The sequence below is a fragment of the Varanus komodoensis genome, unplaced genomic scaffold (genome assembly GCF_004798865.1).
Source record: "Varanus komodoensis strain SLA01 unplaced genomic scaffold, ASM479886v1 scaffold6_4, whole genome shotgun sequence".
Taxonomy (NCBI): Eukaryota; Metazoa; Chordata; class Lepidosauria; order Squamata; family Varanidae; genus Varanus; species Varanus komodoensis.
This window is the reverse complement of record NW_025336347.1, coordinates 19,664,683-19,684,592: the sequence shown is the minus strand read 5'-3', so window position 1 is coordinate 19,684,592 and position 19,910 is coordinate 19,664,683. Positions and strand designations below refer to the sequence as shown.

The following is a 19,910-nucleotide window of genomic DNA, read 5'->3' as shown; positions in this document are numbered from 1 at the left end:
AAAGCAAATGAAGGATAGTGCAAGGAGGGGGAAGCTGCATTGTGGAGGATCAAAGCAGCCTTAGACCATGCGTCCATCTTGTACGCTGAGTGACCCTGGCTCTCCAGGGTTTCGGGCAGGGATATTTCTAGCCCTACCTGGAGTTTCCAGGGATCAAACATAGGACCTTCTCCATGCAAAGCGGGGGCTCAACCACTAAGCCTCTGCCCACCTAGCACAGATTTGCACTATCCTGCATTTGCTTAGGCTGGCAGTGTGGAAGTAAAGGGAGCTCCTCACTTGAAAACAGTTGAAAAAATCACACCATCCTCCCTCCAGTCCCTGAAATGCCACTGCACTTTGCCTGCATCTCTTCAAGGGAGCAGAAGGGCGCTGCTGGATCAGACCCAGGGGCCCATGCAAGTCAGGGTCCTGCTCCCCACAGTTTGTTGTAAAGTGCCATGCAATCATCTCTGACTTATGGTGACCCTATGAATGAACGGTATGAAAATGAAAATGTCCTATCCATGTCAGCCTTGTCCAACTCTTGTGAATTCCAGACTGTGGCTTCCTTTCTGGAGTCAATCATGTAGGAGCCAACCAGTTACTTCCAGGGAGCAGAAAGAACGTGCAAGGCAGCAGCTGGCCTCCCCAGCAAAAGACACTCAGAGCAACTCCGTTCGCAAACAGTGAAGCTTTGCCTGACGGCTGCTGAAAGACCTCCCCTCCGTGAAATTGCCCAGCCTCCATTTGGAGCCAGCTAAGTCAGTGGGCCACCCTGCACAGCTACGAGGGCTAGCGTGAAACTCAGAGAGCTGATTTCTGTGCCGAGTTCCAGATGTCATATTTTCAGTATTATTCCCCCAGCTGGTCTTGCCACTGCTCAGAGTAAGGTGTTCTGCTTGGGCAGTGGATACTGCCAGGTCGCAGTGAGGTGTCTGACAGTGGACTCACTTGGCCTACTTTGTCCACCAGCATCTTTCAGCTGGTGGATAAGGCCTCATCACCAGCCCTGATGTAAGATGCAACTGCCAATCTGGCTGCCTTCTGTACGTGGAATGACAGGCACAATCCCGTCCTCCTCCTCAGGCAGCAAAATGTTTTGACCTGGATCTGATCCGTTTTTACATGCTGTGTTAGTGCTCTGGAAAGAAAGACTGTCCAGTGGTAGCTCCCCATCTGTGACATGTCCTCCTCTGACACAATTGCCTGGTCACAGCACTGCTACAGGCAAGCTCTGGGGACACCTCCCATAGTGCCTGCTTCTAAGGAAGGACCCCCCTTGGTCCTTGGGCCCTTGCACCTGCCCGGCTTTCTGGAGAGCTGTGCTGGCCATTTCCTGTGTCCACTGGAGAAGGCCAGGCCACTCTCTGGCTCATGCTGAGAGGATTCTGAGGATGGCATCCCCACTGCAAATGGACTCAGGTAATACATCTCCCTCACCCTGCTGATAAAAAGCATGCCTCCATTGCTGCCTCTACAACATATAATAGTCTAGGAGTTATGTGATCTGACATAGAAGTTGGCAAGACTTCTGGACCATTCAAGGGAAGAACAGGGGACCATCAGTTCAATTTAGCTGCCGCCGCCGGCGGACCTGAGGGCACCACCGGGCTGGGGGCCAGCGGACGCCGCTCCCGTGGCCACCGCTGGGCCACCCCGGGCATGGAGGACGCCGTGGCCACGCCAGGCCCGCCGTCGATGGCGCGGAGGAGGGCGCCGCCATCTTGACGCCGGGTGGGTTTCCGCGCCCCCCTGCTCCCCCCCCCGCTGGCAATGGTGAGGGCGACGCTGGACGTGGCCTGGGGCCGGCGGCCTGGGGCCAGCGACCGAAGGGCAACAGCCAAAGGGGTGCCGCCGTTGGTGGCCGTGTGGGGCTGGGCTGGGGGGGGACTAGGTCGGTGGAGGGGATTTCTAATTTTTGTACTGGGGGGAGAAAGGGGGAGTTTGTGATTGTTTTAAAGTTTTTATTGTATTTTAATCTGTTTTATGGAGTCGTCCCTGGCCCTGCCGACGCTCGAGTTTCCTGGGGAGCGCAGGGGCGCCACCATTGGCGTGGTCATGGGCAATGGGCGTTACAGCGGTGGGGGCTTAACGTGTCTGCGTAGAAGAAGGAGGGACAGTTGGCTGACACCTGTCCCTCCTTCTGGTTCTGCCCCCAGCCGGAGGGTTCCAGGTGGTCTTGTAAACCGCCCCTCGGGCCTGACGGTGCTGCTGCTCAATGCCAGGTCGGTCCACAATAAATCTTCCCTCATCCATGACTTGATTGTGGATGAGGGGGCCGACCTGGCTTGCATGACGGAGACCTGGGCGGGAGGTGGGGGGATGTTGCCCTCTCTCAAATGTGCCCGCCCGGGTAGTTGGTCAGCACCGTCCATGCCTGGAGGGGAGGGGAGGGGGGTCGCTTTGGTTTACCGAGCCTCCATCTCCCTCATGGGACTTCCAGTCCCTTCGAGGCCAGGGCTGGAGTGTCTCTACTTGGTGTTGGGCGACCGAGACAGATTGGAGATTCTGTTGGTGTACCGTGCACCCTTCTGCCCAACAGTCTCCCTGCCTGAGCTGACGGAGATCGTCTCGGACCTGGTGTTGAGGACCCCCAGGATGTTGGTCCTGGGGGACTTCAATCTCCATGCCGAGACTGGTCTGACCGGGACGGCTCAGGACTTCATGGTCTCCGTGACGGCCATGGGGCTGTCTCAACATGTCACTGGCCCGACCCATGAACGTGGACACACCCTGGACCTGGTTTTCTCGACAGGGCAGGAAAAGGGTGGTCTGAGGGTGAAGAATTATGCCTGACACCCCTGTCATGGTCAGATCACTTCCTCGTGAGGTTTGTGCTCGAGAGCGGCCTCTCCATCTGTAAGGGTGCGGACCCGATTGTGTGGGTCCGCCCCCAGAGCCGGATGGATCCGTATGGATTCCTGAAGGCCCTGGGGGAGCTTCCGGCTGACAAGACTGGTGCTCCTGTCGAGGCTCTGGTCAAACTGTGGAACGGGGAGATGACCAGGGCCGTTGACACGATCGCTCCTAAGCATCTTCTCCCGCCAGGCAGAGCCCACTCTTCCCCTTGGTATACATCTGAATTGTGGGCGATGAAGCAGGCCAGGAGACAGCTAGAGCGTAGGTGGAGGAAATCACGGGATAAATCTGACCGAACACACTTAAGAGCCCATTATTGGACCTATGCTGTGGCGGTGAGGGCAGCGAAAAAGAAATTCTTCTGCGTTTCCATTGCCTCCTCAAAATGCCGTCCGGCAGAGCTTTTTCAAGTGTTCATGGCCTGGTTTATCCTGGCCCCAAGAAAGATCTGGTTTCACCCTCAAAGGCCCGTTGTGACAACTTTGCCAAGCATTTCAGGGAGAAAATCACTCAGATTCGTCACGAGCTAGACTCTACTAGTGATTCAGAGGTTTCTGGGGAGATACCAATGCCGCCGCCTGGTCCAAAATTAATGGATGAATTTCAGTTATGGCGGCCTGATGATGTGGACAAGGTGCTTGGACGAGTACGTCCCACCACTTGCCTATTGGACCCTTGCCCATCTTGGTTAATAAACAACACCAAGCACGGGATTGGGATCTGGATCCTGGAAGTGGTTAACGCTTCTCTGAGGGAGGGCCGGGCGAAGACCTTTTTATTTAAGCGGCATTTTAATATTATTGGATTTTAACTGGCCAGGGGGGCTTATTTTATATTGGTATTTTTGTATCTTTAACTTAATGTTTATATTTTTTAATTTAATGTTATAATTATTTTTTAACTTATTGTTGTAAGCCGCCCCGAGGCTTCAGCGAATGGGGAGGCATAAAAATGTTTAAATAAATAAATAAATAGATAGATAAAATAAAGGAGGCGGTAGTCCAACCAGTCCTGAAGAAAGCGTCACTGGATCCAGAGATGGCCACTGATTATAGACCAGTGGCCAACATCCCGTTTCTGGGCAAGGTGTTGGAGCGGGTGGTGGCGGGACAACTCCAAGCACTCTTGGATGAAACTGATTATCTGGACCCATTTCAGTCCGGCTTCAGACCCAGGTACGGTACTGAATCTGCCTTAGTTGCCCTGTATGATGACCTGTGCAGGGAGAAGGCCAGGGGGAGTCCGTCCCTGTTCTTCTGGAACTCTCAGCGGCTTTCTATACCATCGATCATGGTATCCTTCTGGATAGGCTAGTGGGATTGGGGGTCGGAGGCACTGCTCTGCAGTGGTTCCGCTCTTATCTCAATGACCGTTTCCAGAATGTAGTGCTGGGGAACTATGGCTCTGCACCATGGCAGCTATGCCATGGAGAACCGCAGGGGTCCATTTTGTCCCCTTTGCTGTTTAACATCTACATGAAACTGCTGGGAGAGGTCATCAGGAGGTGTGGGCTGCGGAATCACCACTACGCTGATGATACCCAGCTCTACCTCTCGTTTTCCACCAATCCAGGTGAGGCAGTGGCTGTGCTGAACCGGTGCCTGGCCGAGGTAATGGGCTGGATGAGGGCCAATAAACTGAAGCTCAATCCAGACAAGACGGAGGTCCTGTTGGTTGGCGGATCGGGCTTCGGAGAGGGTGAATTGAACCTAGTCCTGAATGGGGTTGCACTCCCTCTTAAGGACAAGGTCCGCAGCTTGGGAGTGCTCCTTGGCCCAGAGCTTTCACTGGAAGCTCAGGTGACAGCGGTGGCGAGGAGCACTTTCTTTCAGCTTCGGCTGATCCATCAGCTGCGCCCCTACCTGGAGTACGACTGCCTGGCGACAGTGACACACGCGTTGGTGACTTCCCGACTTGACTTCTGCAACGCGCTCTATGTGGGGCTACCCTTGAAGACGGTCCAGGTACTTCAATTGGTTCAGAATAGAGCTGCCAGGCTGTTGACGGGGACTGGGCGTTATGCTCACTTGACTCCAGTCCTCCGTCAGCTTCACTGGCTTCCCATTGAAGTCCGGGCCCAATTCAAGGTGTTGATCACTTATAAAGCCCTAAACGGCTTGGGTCCTAGCTACCTGAAGGAGCGCTTACATCCATATATGCCCGCCTGCCCCCTGAGATTGGCGGGAGAGGCCCTTCTCCGGGAACCTTCCGTGAAGGAAATCAGGAGGATAGGTACTCGGAGGAGGGCTTTCTCTGCGGTGGCGCCCAATCTATGGAATGCGCTCCCCAGAGAGGTCCGTCTGGCGCCGTCGTTATTTGTTTTTCGGCGCCAGGAGAAGACCTTTTTATTCAAGCGTCATTTTAATTGTTAATGTTATTATTATTTTAAAGTTTTTTGCCAGGGCGACTTATTTTATACAGTTACACGTATTTTATATTGCTATTTATGTATTTTAATTTATTTATTTGTAAGCCGCCCTGAGGCTTCGGTGAATGGGGCAGCCTAGAAATTTTCTAAATAAATAAATAAATAAATTTGCACCACAGGAAGAAAGGGGTTTCCTTGGTAAAGCCTGTGGTGATGATACAATATTGCTTTGGCTGTAGGGAATACCACAGGTAATGACTGACTTCTACTGAGAAAATGACTTTATTGGATTATGGCATTTTAAAACTTTGGTTCCACTGAGTCTTAGTAAAGACTGATTTTCCAGCCAGTTTATGATTCCTGTTATTTAATATGAAAGCTAGATAGAATTGCCTTCCCATCATAAACATATTAGCAGAATTGGTATCAGTGTGCTAACCACAACGCACAATGATGCAATCCGCCACAGCCAGTGGGCAAACTATAATCAATCGTACTTTTCATGACTGTAGGCTAGCCAGCTAAAGAACTCCCACAGCTGGTCTAGAGTGTGGGAGATCAAAGTGTTTTGGTAAGGTCTGAAAGAAGGATGGTTAGCTATGCAAGGTGTCTTTTGTAAACTGCATAATCTTTTTTTTTAAACGCCTTTTGTGTGGAGCAGTGATTGCATGCTTGTAGAAATACAAGCAGAGAATTCTTGCCACTAATGAAGAGTTCTAATATTTTAGATGTGTACATAAAATTCACTAAAAATCCAAAATTAACTGACAGAGAGCTGCTATACATGCGATGACAAAGTATTCTATGTGTAAGCAAGAACTGATCAACATTTTTATTGCAACTCCCTCAAGTGAGACAGTGCATTTCTTTTAAGAGGTAAGTAGGCACTTAGATTTTTTAAAAAATCCTTTGAAGGTATGAGTATTTGACCAATATGTGTTTACAGATATTTTTTTTAAAGAATTACGCGTGCTTATTTATCTTGCTTAATTTTTAGGCCACTGCTTCTGGGGAAGGAAAAAGTTGTTTTCTGAAATGTATTGAACTTTTACATCAAATGAAACTCTTCTTCCTCCAGCACCGAAGACTATACATTTCTCCACCTTTTCCCCTTGAAAACACGAGTCGGTCAGCAGAGCAGTGATGTGCCAAAGCAGTCGGCGTGTGATTGACAAATGGCAGATGGTCCGAGTACAGTGCGGTCCAAGGCTATTCAGGAAGGCTATGCTACCTGCAGCTACCTTTTCACCACACACCAGGATCAAGGAAGCTTACCTGGAGAAGGAGGGTGGCCACTGCATCACCTACAGCAGCCAAAGGCCAGATGTTCTGAAATTGGCTTCTGGGAGTCCTCAGAAACTTAGCAGGCACACCCCAAAAGGAAGACATTGAAACCATGTACACTCACACGGTTGCCTGACAGGGGTCTGCCTAGCCCAATAGTGTCTTCCCAGACCATCTCTCCAAGGTTTTTCCCAACCCTTTGCTGCCAGAGATCCTTTAAATGAGGATGGTGGGAATCCAAAGTGGATCCTCATGCATGAGGCTGATGTAGTTGGACCCTTGCCAGGCCCTTTGGACTTGCTCCTCAGCTTTGCCATCACAGCCTGCTTGTTCACTCGCTTCCTGGCCTGGCCCTAGCAGTGACTGCGATCAGGAGGAGGATCAACAGATGCCACTGTCTGCTTGTTCACTGGCATCTGCCTGGCAAGCAGGGAGTTGGCAGCAATGATGGGGAAGAGAAACAGCAGCAGGTGGCTGCTGCGGATGGGAGGGCAGACTTGCCCAGAGAGAGGGCGTGTTGCCCAAGGGCCATCCAAAACCTGGAGCTGGCACTGTTTACGCGGGCATGGCGTGGGGTCCGTGTGTAACTGCTACTGCGACATACGTGTGCCTCGACGTTCCCCCCATGCTGATACTCCTGCTTATGGGAGTCCTTAAAGGATCTGGTTGGCCATTGTCAGAAACCAGATGCTGAACTAGGCAGCAGCCTCAGGTTTGCACGGCTCTGCTTAGGCTCAGCTTAGGTTGTTAAACACGCAATGTGGATTGCTTGACAGTTGCTGCTCCTCATCCCCGATTCACAGCGTTTTTACAAATGAACTGTCCTGTTTTTGAGAGGTGTTGAATGAATGGTTAAATGCATGACTCTTCATGTAGCAGCCTGTATGTTTTTTAAGCACAAGGCATTTGTAAAACATCAATTTCCCCCAAAAGGGAGGGAGGGGGGATTGCAGCCACCAACCAATCAGTCCTGTGTTCAGACAGCCACCAGCCATTCCGTGCACAGCAGTTCTTGCCGAACCTGTAAAGGTGGGAGGACACTGGGCTCATCTCACCAATGGAAATACACCATGGCAGCTTCTGCTGACAGATATGTCTGAGCACAGCCCAAGTGCAGAGAAGGACTAGATCTGCAAACCCTACTGCCTGGATGTGCCTTCCACAGGGTCAAAAGAACCTATCTCCTACCGTCAAGCACTAGGAGAGCCAGTATGGTGTAGTGGCCAGAGTGCTGGATGGGGACTCAGGAGATCCGGGTTGTAATCCCCATTTGACCAGAAAGCCCACTGGGTGACTTTGGACCAATCACTGCCTGTCAGCCTTCCTATCTCACAGATCTGTTGTGTGGATCACATGGAGAGGAGAAGAATCATGTCCACTACTGTGAGCTCCTTGGAAGAAAGGTGGAATTTAAATATAATAGATAAACATTGTAGATGAGCACTTGTGATGGTCTCTCTCTCTCTCTCTCTCTCTCTCTCTCTCTCTCTCTCTCACACACACACACACACACACACACACACACAGAGTCTCTCAGGAAGGTGAAGCAATCAGAGAAAGTAATGCTGTATTAGAGAAAATGCTGAGGAAGAGATGCTTCTCAGGAAGAACGGGGCTTCGAGGCACTCGCTGTCCAGCCTGCCAAAACGAGCCCTGCAAATTCAGCACTAGCAGGCCAATGCAGGGGAACAAAACCAGCCGGGACTTATTGACAAAACCACAGATCCTCCCTGTTCTTAATCTGTTACCATGGAAACTGCCCATGAAGGCGTGAAAGGTCAAAGTTGCCTTGGTGGCGAGAGCTAAGCCCAAGGCAACACTTTCCCAGCGAAACCCTCTTGCTTCCCAAAGCGGCGAGTGCTCTTTGCCCCATCACACTCCAATTTGCTTGGCAGGACTAGCATTATCAAAGCAGGCCTGGCCACGACTTCCACAGCCTGATGAAGGAAGGAACAGGCTGTCCAGACTAAACTTTTTGTGCTGTTTTGCTTGATCCTGTGTCCGCTGGCAAATCAAGACTTCCTGTCCAGAAGCTTTTCAGAGCTGTTTTTGACAGTGTTTTTTTTTCCTGTGTATTGACAGAAGTATTAATATCCAAGTCTTTAAGATCTGTGCCAATACCACTTTAAAATTACTGTCGTTTTTCTATTAAGCCAATTCCCCAACAAAGGGACAAGAAACGTAACTATTCCCAAATTATTTGAGGCTAGGGATGGGTAAGGACTGTGTTTTCTTGTGATTTTTATGTGATTCAAAAGTGTACTCTGCCTCTGGTGACACTTTGGCAGTGAGTACTGGCCTCCACTGGTCCCACTATGTGTCCCAAATATAGGATTGTACAGAAAAATAAAATGTATAAGCCTGTACACAACAGGTGAATACAGTCTGTAGCAATGTCTGCACTACAAGAAGAGTTGCAGTGATAGTGGAAATAAGAAGAGCTGCTGAGGTTTGGAGGTAGTGGAATAGTCAACCCTTACACACGCAAGTGCACAAACACATACACTCTCATGCTATTCAACAATGCTGTTTAACACTTTCAAAAGGAGTTTGCCCTACAGCATGAAGCACTGTTCTTTGAGAAAAATCCAGTCAAAAGCCCCCTGGGGCTCAGCGAAAGAGTTTCACTGTTCTTTTGATCCTAGTCAATGTATTCCTATATGGTTTACTGTTGCAATTCATGGAAACTGCTGACAATTATACTGTCATCTTGCCAATTCAAAACCATTATTTCTACAAAGACTGTGCTTAAATTCCTACCAAAAAGAAGGACTTGCTTTACTTGCAAAACCCATACATGCAGCAGAATACAACTGTCCTGATAGCAATGGTACGAAATTAACAGGAAAAAAAAGGAAAAGAGTATTCCGATATGACTATCACGTACTTGCATACATTCTCTGCACCATCCAATTATGTCCACTGTTGGATATAGAGTTATGCAAACTGCTGGGCATTGGTCTAATCTGCTGACACTGTATATACAATGAGATATTGTATACCTTTATGAGGGTTTAGACTCAGTGGACCAAGCCCTATGCAAATACACCTAGAAAAGAGATCAGGCTCTGTCCTTCCCGGATAGGTTTGGGCTACACCTCTGCCAGGTGGTCTACAGAAAACTCACATTTATCTTGGAAATAAAGGATGCATGTTCTCCTTGTGCTATGCCTGAATGTAGGCAATCCAGTTGCTCCCTGTTTGCCTGGTGCAGACCCCCCCCCCAAACCTGGTGCCCTTCCATTGTGCTGGACTGCAACCTTGAGCATTCTGAGCCAGCACTGGCAGTGATGGCTGGGAATGATAGAAATTGCAGTCCGACACATCTGGAGGACACCATGCTTCAAAGGTTGGTCTGGTGCTAGTTTACTCAGCAGGAGAGTGTGTGTGTGTGTAAAAATCTTAAACGCAAAGGCAACTGAGCACACTGTATATTATTACTGTAACAACCAAGGTTTTGTTAAGCAATAAAATGCAGCTCCGCACGCTTATTTTAGGTAAGTAAGCAAGACAGGCGGGACACTTGCACTCACTGATGCTTCCTTGGCACACGGCCCTGGAAGCTCACATACGGCGATTCACATCACACCAGCTCTGGCTGCTGTTTAGGTGGCATAGACAGAGGGCCTTTTGTTCCCCGGGGATAATGGGCACTCAGAATTCCCTCCTCCCAAAGTCACTGGGGGCACCCGCCTCTTTCCCCTTCCCAAGCAACTCTATGGAGAGGTCTCTTCCCCACAGTAACCCTTCTCAGGCTTCTAGGAGAGGTGAAAAAAGGCACTGAGATGCATTTCTTATAGCCACATAGATGGTCCTTTGTGGAGTTTGGGGTGCAGTCTGTCATGCTAAGCTTCAAAGAGAACCCCCTAGCTTCAAACACACTAGACCTCCATCCCATAGCAAGGTAGGAAGCAAAATGAAATTCCTACAGAAGAATGAGGCCCTAGGGGCTCAATTTGATAAAAAGAGGAGAAAGTAGGGACAAAGTGGAGCGAGAGTTTGCAGAGTAAAAGCAGCACAGGCAGTGACACAATCCTTTGCTTCTGCTCTCAGAGGTTTCTGTTCCTCCAAGCTTAGCTAAAATCCTCACAAGTAGCTGGAGAAGATGGATTTTTGCTGCACACACACACAGAGGGAGATACAGCTCAACACTACTGACCTTAAGCCTAAACTCTCCTTGGGGGCATGGCTATGAGGAGGACTGTCCTGATGAAAACTTTCACTTTGTCATTTTACAGTACACCACCGGGAGAGAAGGCATTTCAACACAAGGTATTTTCTGTGCGCTTCACAAACTCCTTGCAGGGCTGTTTGCAGGTTCTTTAAATGACATTGTGACTCTCCATTTTTGCTTCTGTGTCTAATAATAAGTGCTACTATTTACACTTCGGCCATTTTTAAGAGCAGTAAAAGTATGGTGGTTAATCACAAAAATGAAAGAAACACCTTTTTCACTGCTGTATTTGTGCCATTTTGCTATGTTACAATGCCACCTAGAGGTCATGCAGTAAAACGAAGGAAAGGAACTGCTCTTTGCTTAGTGCTCAGATCTGGGTCCTGCAATGAACCCAAAAACAGATACAGTAGATTAACCATTTTGTATGGAAAAGCTCAGAGAGGCAGTAACAGGGTTTACATAAGAATGCAGAAAAGCCATTAGACCAAAGGCCCTTATTGTCCGAAATCTCACAGTGATCACCCAGATGCCTCTGGAAAGCCCTCAATGCAGAATGTGAACGCAACAAGACAGACTCTCCTTCCATTGCCCCCCAGCCACTAAGCATTATCATTGTGGGGCCGCATAGCACTAGCTGATACTGGATAGCTCCCTTTAGCCATCCAGTCAACAGATCTGCCCTCCCTTTAGCCATCCAGTCAACAGATCTGCCCTCCCTTTAGCCATCCAGTCAACAGATCTGCCCTCCTTCAAAAGTGTCTAGAAGCTGTACTGTTCTGCCTCCCACAAGGGTGGTAGCAACCAGTGAAGGCCAAGAATTACAAGGTGGGGTGCTGGGGTGCTGGCGTGACGAGGCCCATGAAGCAGTCTCACTCTCTAATTAATGCACATGAATCCTGCCTGCAATCATTTAGGGCCTGCTAATATGACCACAGATAAAAACACCTCAACTCACTTCAATATCCAACAGTTCATTTGTTCCTCAGGAGTTAATCATTGACAGTGCTATGTACTAAAAAGATCCAAGACCACAGCCTATGGGACAAAAACATTTATACGTGTTCATTTGCATATGTTATCTTAGAGATACATAATTAGAAATAAAATGTTATAGAATATAAGCTAATTAACCTGTTACTTACTTTCAGGACAGAACTTTGCAATGACCCAAACTGTATTTGCTTAAAATTTGTCCTCAATGCATCCACACCTTTCCTTGGTCTTTCAGGCACAAATCCAGGGTGTGAGAATGGAGCGCATGGGACCAGCAAAAAGTTGCACGGCATTGTAATCACTTACCAATTAATTGCGAACTGAACTTGACAAACTAGCAAGGGAAATGGAGGACTGTACTGTAGACGCAGCGGCCCCTGCTCTTCAACTGCATGCCTGTGCCGTTACCAGGGAGGCGCCCCTACTAAACACCATGGGATTTCATTCTGAGGAAATCCTCACCGGCTCTCCACTCACCCATTACCAACCAGCACAGCAGCACTGGGCAGAGAGTGTGTGCTTTGCTGCTCCTGGTTCCCGGACCAGGAGAGGAGGCAGGGAGAGCTGTTGCCAGAGGTGGTTTCTCATCTTATTTCAAACCCTGTGTATTGCCGTTTCTAGAATCACAGAACACATTGTTCGTGGGTTCGAGCTTCTGGAAATCCTAAAATCTAGACCACATTTTGTAATATTAAATTCCTCACAACTGCAGAACCATACAACTCTTAAAGCACCACAATGCATAGTTGGATGCCTTTAACAGGACCATCTAACATTCCTGATAAAGTCATTACCCAGCTGTGGATTTGGGAGCTGTATTATGATTAATGATTGGACCCACATGGTTATGTTTATCTTTGTTTTTTGTTCTTTAAATAACCAAAGTCATAAATCTCCAGGTTTCTCTCTCAATCCAGATACTGGAACTATCTTTAGAGTGGATAAGACAGGTTGTAGCTCTAATCCCATTGACTTACACTTACTTGAGAGAAAATCCAACAGAATTCAGTATAAATTACTCTGGAGTAAACTTTATTTATTTATTTAGAAAATGTCTATGCCGCCCCATTCGCCGAAGCCTCAGGGCGGCTCACAAACATAAATAACTTCAATTAAAATAATATAAATTAACAGTATAAAGTAAGTCGCCCTGGCCAAAGAATAAAATAAATAAATACTATTAACAGTTAAAATGACTCTTGAATAAAAAGGTCTTCGCCTGGTGCCGAAAAACAAATAACGACGGCGCCAGGCGGACCTCTCTGGGGAGCGCATTCCATAGATTGGGTGCCACCGCAGAGAAAGCCCTCCTCCGGGTACTCACCCTCCTAATTTCCTTCACGGAGGGTTCCCGGAGAAGGGCCTCTCCCGCAGATCTCAGGGGGCAGGCGGGCATATATGGACGTAAGCGCTCCTTCAGTTTGGGATTGCACAGGAAATCTGGTTTAATCAAATCTCTACATAGGTTTCCCCATCTGCAGAACTCTCTGTACCCCCAGTTACATTTTCTGCTCTACCTCAGCTGTTCTTTCCTGCCCTACTGGTCTCTACAGTCATGTCCAGTTCCCGGCTGTTTTGCTGCTTGAGAGATAGCAACAAATAGTGCTTTCCCTCAGCCCAGTCGAGATGTAAAGCAGCACTTAAGGCCAGCCAAATTGCTTAGTCCCCTCAGGCAGAAAACCCTATCAGTACCTCTCTCACCTTCCCTGGCAGTGAAAATGAAATAAAACAATAAATAATGAATCTTTTGCTGTTTTGTCATGTTGTCCCAGTCAGCTGGCAGAGGTCATTGCCCTGGACTTTAAAAAGTGTGTGTGTGTGTGTGTGTGTGTGTGTGTGTGAGAGAGAGAGAGAGAGAGCGAGCGCGCGCGCGCGCGCACATGTATATCTTTCAAGGATCATATGTCCAAAGACACCCCTATTTGTGAAAAGGAGTGTACGGATAGGGAAGAGAAGCAGATTTGCTTTTGGAAGAAAAAAACTTGGGCAGAAAGATTCAAGGAAGGGAGCAGGAGGGGAAGCTCATGTGAGTTAAAAGTCAGCTAGCTGAGAGATCATTAGGGCCCTTATTCCTTTGTTTCAGCAAGTGCCATTTTTCTCCAATTATATGAAGAGCAAAATCTTTCAAACTAACTTTCTGGACTGCGGATTCCGGTCTGTGAAAGTTTAATATGCCATAGTAAATTTCTGAACTGTTACGGTGTCAAAAAGCATTGTTGCTTTTGAACTCAAAAGTGCAAGAAGCCCCTATTCTCCTCCCACAGTTATTCACTTTTTTCTACTCTAGTGCAAAATCTTGCACTGGGAGGACCATGCACCCACTAGAACGTGGCCACATGGATCATGCAAAAAGCATGGATCATGCACTCTAAAAAGATTACTACAGAGCCATGGAGCTCCAGGCACACTCAAGCAAGCCATTCTCACTTATATAACCATGTCCTAAATTAGAGACTGGTGCTTATTCAAACCATTTTTGTAACTTACATTTATTCCCCCCACTCCCACCCCCAGTGGAAGGGTCTGGGTCAGCTTGGAGAAGCTGCAAATGAGAAAAACCCCCGGCATTTGATATGTGCCCACCCAATACGCCTGCTCTTCACCTTGTCAGGCCTTGCTGTCTACAAGGGCCCAGGACACCAGTGTGGTTGCCTTCTTGTGCTGCAGTGGTTAGGAGTGTGGGATTGGGATTCGGGAGATTTGGGTTCTAGTCTCAGCCCAGCCTATCTCACAGGGCCATTGTTTTGGGGATAAGACTGAGAGCAAGAGGAGGAGAATAATGGAAGCAGCTTTGACTTCTTTAAAAAGAAAAAGGCAGGATGTAAAGCTAATGAATAAATAAATCAAGCAAAACTTGGCTGGACTAGTCCCTGCAGAGTCAAGCATACTCTGAGAAAGCCGGGTGACAGTGGCGCTGTTAGGCAATTCTGCACTCCAGGTTCAATGAAAATAACAAGCGGACTGTGGCAGGCTCCCTACTAGCTGAAAAAGCTGGTGTCTCTTCCACTCAGACTAACTGCAAGGTCCCCTAGGAGCTGCAAGGCTACTGAACTGAGAGGGAAGCCGCTGGGGAAGCTCTGGAGGACTGCTTGGGCAGGAGTCCACTAACTCTGCACATGGAAATACCCCAGATGGATATTCTAAAAGATGGCAAACACCACCTCACAAAGTAACTCCTAACTCATCTCTCTTCCGTTGTAAAATAAGCTACCGGGTGAACTAGGCTTTAACCATCTCATGCCCTCCAGAAGTGTTAAACAACAACTCCCAATGTGCTTGAGCACTGGCCATGTTGACTGGAGCTCATGGGGGCTAGAGAAGGCTGCTCTCAAGAAACTAGAGCCACACCTGCGTCAGGGCTTCTGAATGGCAAGAAACAAGCGTGGTGCTGTTTGCATGGGGATAGGAGTGCTATGCGTTCCACACCAATGCTTAAAGGGGGCCCTGTTGCTGCTGCTGCTGTAATGCCAGGTAGCCTTGGAAGGATGTGATTTCAAGCACAAGAGTGAGGGGACACGTGCCATCCCCTCCCCTGTACCAACACAGAAATTCTGCAAGTGGGCACTCCAAACTGCTCTGTCAACCTGGCCCAGGACTGCAGAAGTTTAACTACCCTTGTAAACCTGTTCATCTGGTATTTTGTAGGACACAAAATAGGTCAGTTCTACTGTAATTTTATAAAAATGGCCATCAGAAACACCTCTTACCTACTACTCTTCTGCTCAGAATTGCAGTCCCTGGAGGCTGCTTCTCATTGAAAAACAAATATTTGCCTGGAAGGAAGCAGAGCAGGGAGTCTTCCCTGGTGTAACATCGGACATTCATTTACGTATAATGTGTAGTTTGCCCCAAGGCTAAAACCAAAGTATGGAGAACTCCAGGCAAATGGTAGACAACTGTGCTTGAGCTGTACAAATCACAATAATTTTAAAAATAAACAGTTTAGGGAGCAGCTGCTACTACATGGACATAGGAGAGGCTGGAGTCCCAACTCTGAACCTGAAAGAGTGTTCCAAGGCCGGAGCTGCGATTCCAACCACAGAACACCAGCCCTCTCCCTGTAGCCCACAGAGTCCTTTCCATGCCGGCTGCAGCTCTAGGCCACAATTGTGACTTTGGAACTCGTGCAAGGGGGGAGTGAGACTCCACAGGCTTCAGTCCCTCCTCTTTGCAAGGAGGGACAAAAGACACACACAGCATGGCAGGAGAAGCACAGAGGTTTGAACTGCATACCTGTAATCTTGAGTTCAGAGGGTTAGGATTGTGCAGCCATATTGGATGGCAGCTTTAAAGAGTGACTCAAAAAACAAGACTTTATCATAATGAGAAGGCAATAATGACAAGCACAGTCTTCCAAATCCATTTGTTCTCAACTTGTTTTTCTAAAACCCATGAATTCACCAGCACTCTTAATTGTGAATGATGATTCACAATATGGTTATTTATTAACAATTACTTAGAAGCAGTATTAACAAGTCCAGGCAGCCAAAGGGGAAAAATGTGCTATACGTATTTTTTTAATCTTCTATAATCCTGAAGTATTTATAGTTAAATGAAAAAGCTGAAAAAAACTTTGCAAATGTCTACACAACCAACAAAAGGTAAAGGTAAATAAAAGCAATCACTAGTTTTTGTCAGAATGGAAGATCATTTCTTAAATCTGTTCTCTTGGCAGAGGGAAAAACAGAACAAAGTTAAAGGAATGGCATGTGGAACAAACTGTTGCCAAGAAGGAAGCAGAAGAAGAGAAGACAACAAAGACCAGGAAAGAAAATGGAGAAAAGAGGATACGGGAAAGATATAAAACACTAAAGGTCACACCACCACTGTTGATTCAAACAGGAAGCATATTTTTCCATGGACATCACAGTAAGACACTGGACAAACCAGCAAAAGCTTGAGGAAATGCCTTAAATGGAATCATCAGATGAAGAGGGACATCAAACCTATCACAGCCAGGACGAAAGGGCTGGTGCACAAAACGCCTGACCATAGGAGAAAAACATGCAAGGATTATATCATTCTATGGTGGGAGGAGGACTCACATGATTTTGATGCATCCTAGAAACCAGGAGAAAAATTCTAGCTGTAACTCACACATTAATAAATCAGTTTTGGGTAGGAAGTTTTTCTTTATTTTCTAAGAGGAAGCATTCGAGCAGAAGTGAGCCACGGACGGAATGTCAGCCCCACAACTCAAGTGCACACACACTCAGCCTTCCCCCACCCTCCCCCTCCCACCTGCAATCAGAGATGGTACAGTTCAGAGATGGGCCATTTGCATGGGACAGCCCTTTCACAAGACCCTGGAGACTCAAGACATGTGCCACACACACGCTTTCTTGCGGGGCTCCCACTTCTCCCCAGGAACCCATGCTTACTCCCAACATATTCAGAGAATTTTTCTCTGGCTGCACATGGAACATATGGGATCTATGTGGGCTTGGGAAGGAGAAGGCCCCGTCACTGCAGCAGATGCTACCACCCCCATTCCTAGCAGGTGCGATGCTCATGGGCACCCTCTGAATCAAGCGAGCAGAACTGAGAGCCAGGGCAGCGTGTTCGGCAGGCCCTCATCCCAGGGAGGCCCCCTCAAATGTGCCCCCTCACAGTCACGACAGCGGTGCAATCAGTGCAGCTGCAGGCAGCGTCAATGCCTTTTGCTGGGTCCCCCTGGGAGGAGGGCCAGTCAAGCTGGCCACCCCCCTCCTCTCCAGCTGGCCTGCTCCACATTCCTGATGCCAAACATCAGCAGGGGCACAGGACAGGGAAGCAGATGACAACTGCCAAAAGTGGCCCCCTTTGGGGGGGTCTCAGTGCTGCTCCCCTCAGGGCTCTTGTAGCATCGCAGGGACAGTGGAGGGAGGAAGTGGTGCTGTATCATTAAAGTATCACCCAAAGGTCCTCCATGTCTCTCAGTGACAACCAGCCCCAACAGGGCAGCTTCCAGTTGATCTCCACACTTCATCCTACGTCCATGAGACGCCTTTCGAGTAGCCAGGAGGCAGAGCTCCTCTGCTCTTCCGGCTCCTTGCCAGATCCCGTATTTACCAGAAGCATTTAAAACAGGGGGGAAGTGTGTGCATACGTGTGTGCACACACAATTCCTGTGGGCAGGAAGCCAGGGAAGCTGAGGGTGAGGGAAAGACAGCCGGGCTGGGCAACTTGTATCCCTCCAGATAGGTTGTCTACAATTCCCATCAGCCTTATCCAACACAACTAGTGCTGTGGACTGATGGAGCTTACATCAAACATCAGGAGAAACAAGTTGACTCCCCCTGTTTTCAGTGTATCCCCTTAAATATAAATATTGTGACAGCTGCTTTGAAGATTCCAGTTCAAAAGCCAGATAAAAATATAACAAGTTCCCTAATTTAAAAGAGAAAAGGATCTTGGTGCACAATTGTTATTACTTTTCTCCAACACGGACAGCACACACATCCTTGTCTATAGGATTAGGACTTCCAGCTTTTCTTTGCCCCAACTATTTCTGAAAAACAGAACACGATTCCTTCCTTCCTGCCTTCTACAGCTGCATTGGGAAAAAAAAATGTAGTTTGCCATGCACTGCGATTCTGTTTAACTTCCTGGTACCACTCTGACTAATCCCAGCATCATAATCCTTAACAGAAGGAGACAGAAGGATAATCTATCTCTACATCTGTAGATTTTGCTGCAATTAGCCAAAGTGTATACTAGTTCAAGTCACAACAGAGCAACCCTTGGTCTTTCTCCTTCAACACACTTAACAGTATATCTTTTAAAGAAAACAGTAGTTTGCCCTTTGAAGTACTCATATATTCTTCATATATATTCATATATTCATATTTTTTGTTTTCTTTCCCTAAGGAAATTTCCTACTCTTCGCTGCTAAAATAGTAGTCTGAGGTTCAATGTATTTAATTTGGAGTGCAACAGAAGGTGATGAAGAATTAATTGCTTCTGTCTGTATCTCCTGTTACAGCACACGTGGGCTGCAAAGGAAATGCAGAGTTACTTTTGATGAGTTCTCTTTTCCAATTGAAACAAATGTTCAAACAAAGGGACCACCCTTCTGCACTGGGGTATGTATGTATGTATGTATGTATGTATGTATGTACTTCTTTAGGAGACTTCTATGCCACCCCATTCACTGAAGCCACAGGGCGGCTCACAACCATAAATAAACTTAAAAATAGATTAACATAAATTAACAATATAAATTAACAATATAAATTAAGTCACCCTGGCCAAAGAATAAAATGAATAAATAATATTAACAATTAAGATAACATTTGAATAAAAAGGTCTTCGCCTGGCGCCGAAAAACAAATAACGATGGCGCCAGGCGGACCTCTCTGGGGAGCGCATTCCATAGATTGGGCGCCACCACAGAGAAAGCCCTCCTCCAAGTACCTACCCTCCTAATTTCCTTCACGGAGGGTTCCTGGAGAAGGGTCTCTCCCACAGATCTCAAGGGGCAGATGGGCATGTATGGACATAAGCGCTCCTTCAGGTAACCAGGACCCAAGCCATTAAGGGCTTTATAGATCATCACCAACACCTTGAAATGGGCCCGGACTTCAATGGGAAGCCAGTGAAGCTGACGGAGGACTGGAGTCATGTGAGCATAACGCCCAGTCCCCGTCAACAGCCTGGAAGCTCTATTTTGAACCAACTGAAGTATCTGGACCGTCTTCAAGGGTAGCCCCACGTAGAGCACGTTACTGAAGTCAAGTTGGGAAGTCACCAACTCGTGTGTCACTGTCGCCAGGCAGTCGTACTCCAGGTAGGGGCGCAGCTGATGGATCAGCCGAAGCTGAAAGAAAGTGCTCCTCGCCACCGCTGTCACCTGAGCTTCCAGTGCAAGCTCTGGGTCGAGGAGCACTCCCAAGCTGCGAACCTTGTCCCTAAGAGGGAGTGCAACCCCATTCAGGACTAGTTCAATTCACCCTCCCTGAAGCCCGATCCACCAAGCAACAGGACCTCCGTCTTGTCTGGATTGAGCTTCAGTTTATTGGCCCTCATCCAGCCCATTACCCTGGCCAGGCACCGGTTCAGCACAGCCACTGCCTCACCTGGATTGGTGGAAAACGAGAGGTAGAGCTGGGTATCATCAGCGTAGTGGTGATTCCGCAGCCCACACCTCCTGATGACCTCTCCCAGCGGTTTCATGTAGACATTAAACAGCAAAGGGGACAAAATGGACCCCTGCGGTACTCCATGGCATAGCTGCCATGGTGCAGAGCCATAGTCCCCCAGCACCAC

At 47.9% G+C, this 19,910-nt stretch overlaps 1 protein-coding gene across 2 annotated transcripts in view; it reads left to right on the top strand.

Moving 5' to 3' along the window:
- The window catches only part of PLXNB1 (plexin B1), a 134,957-nt gene that overhangs the window by 43,165 nt on the left and 71,882 nt on the right, over positions 1–19,910 (top strand). The gene's annotated exons all lie outside the window — the stretch shown is intronic.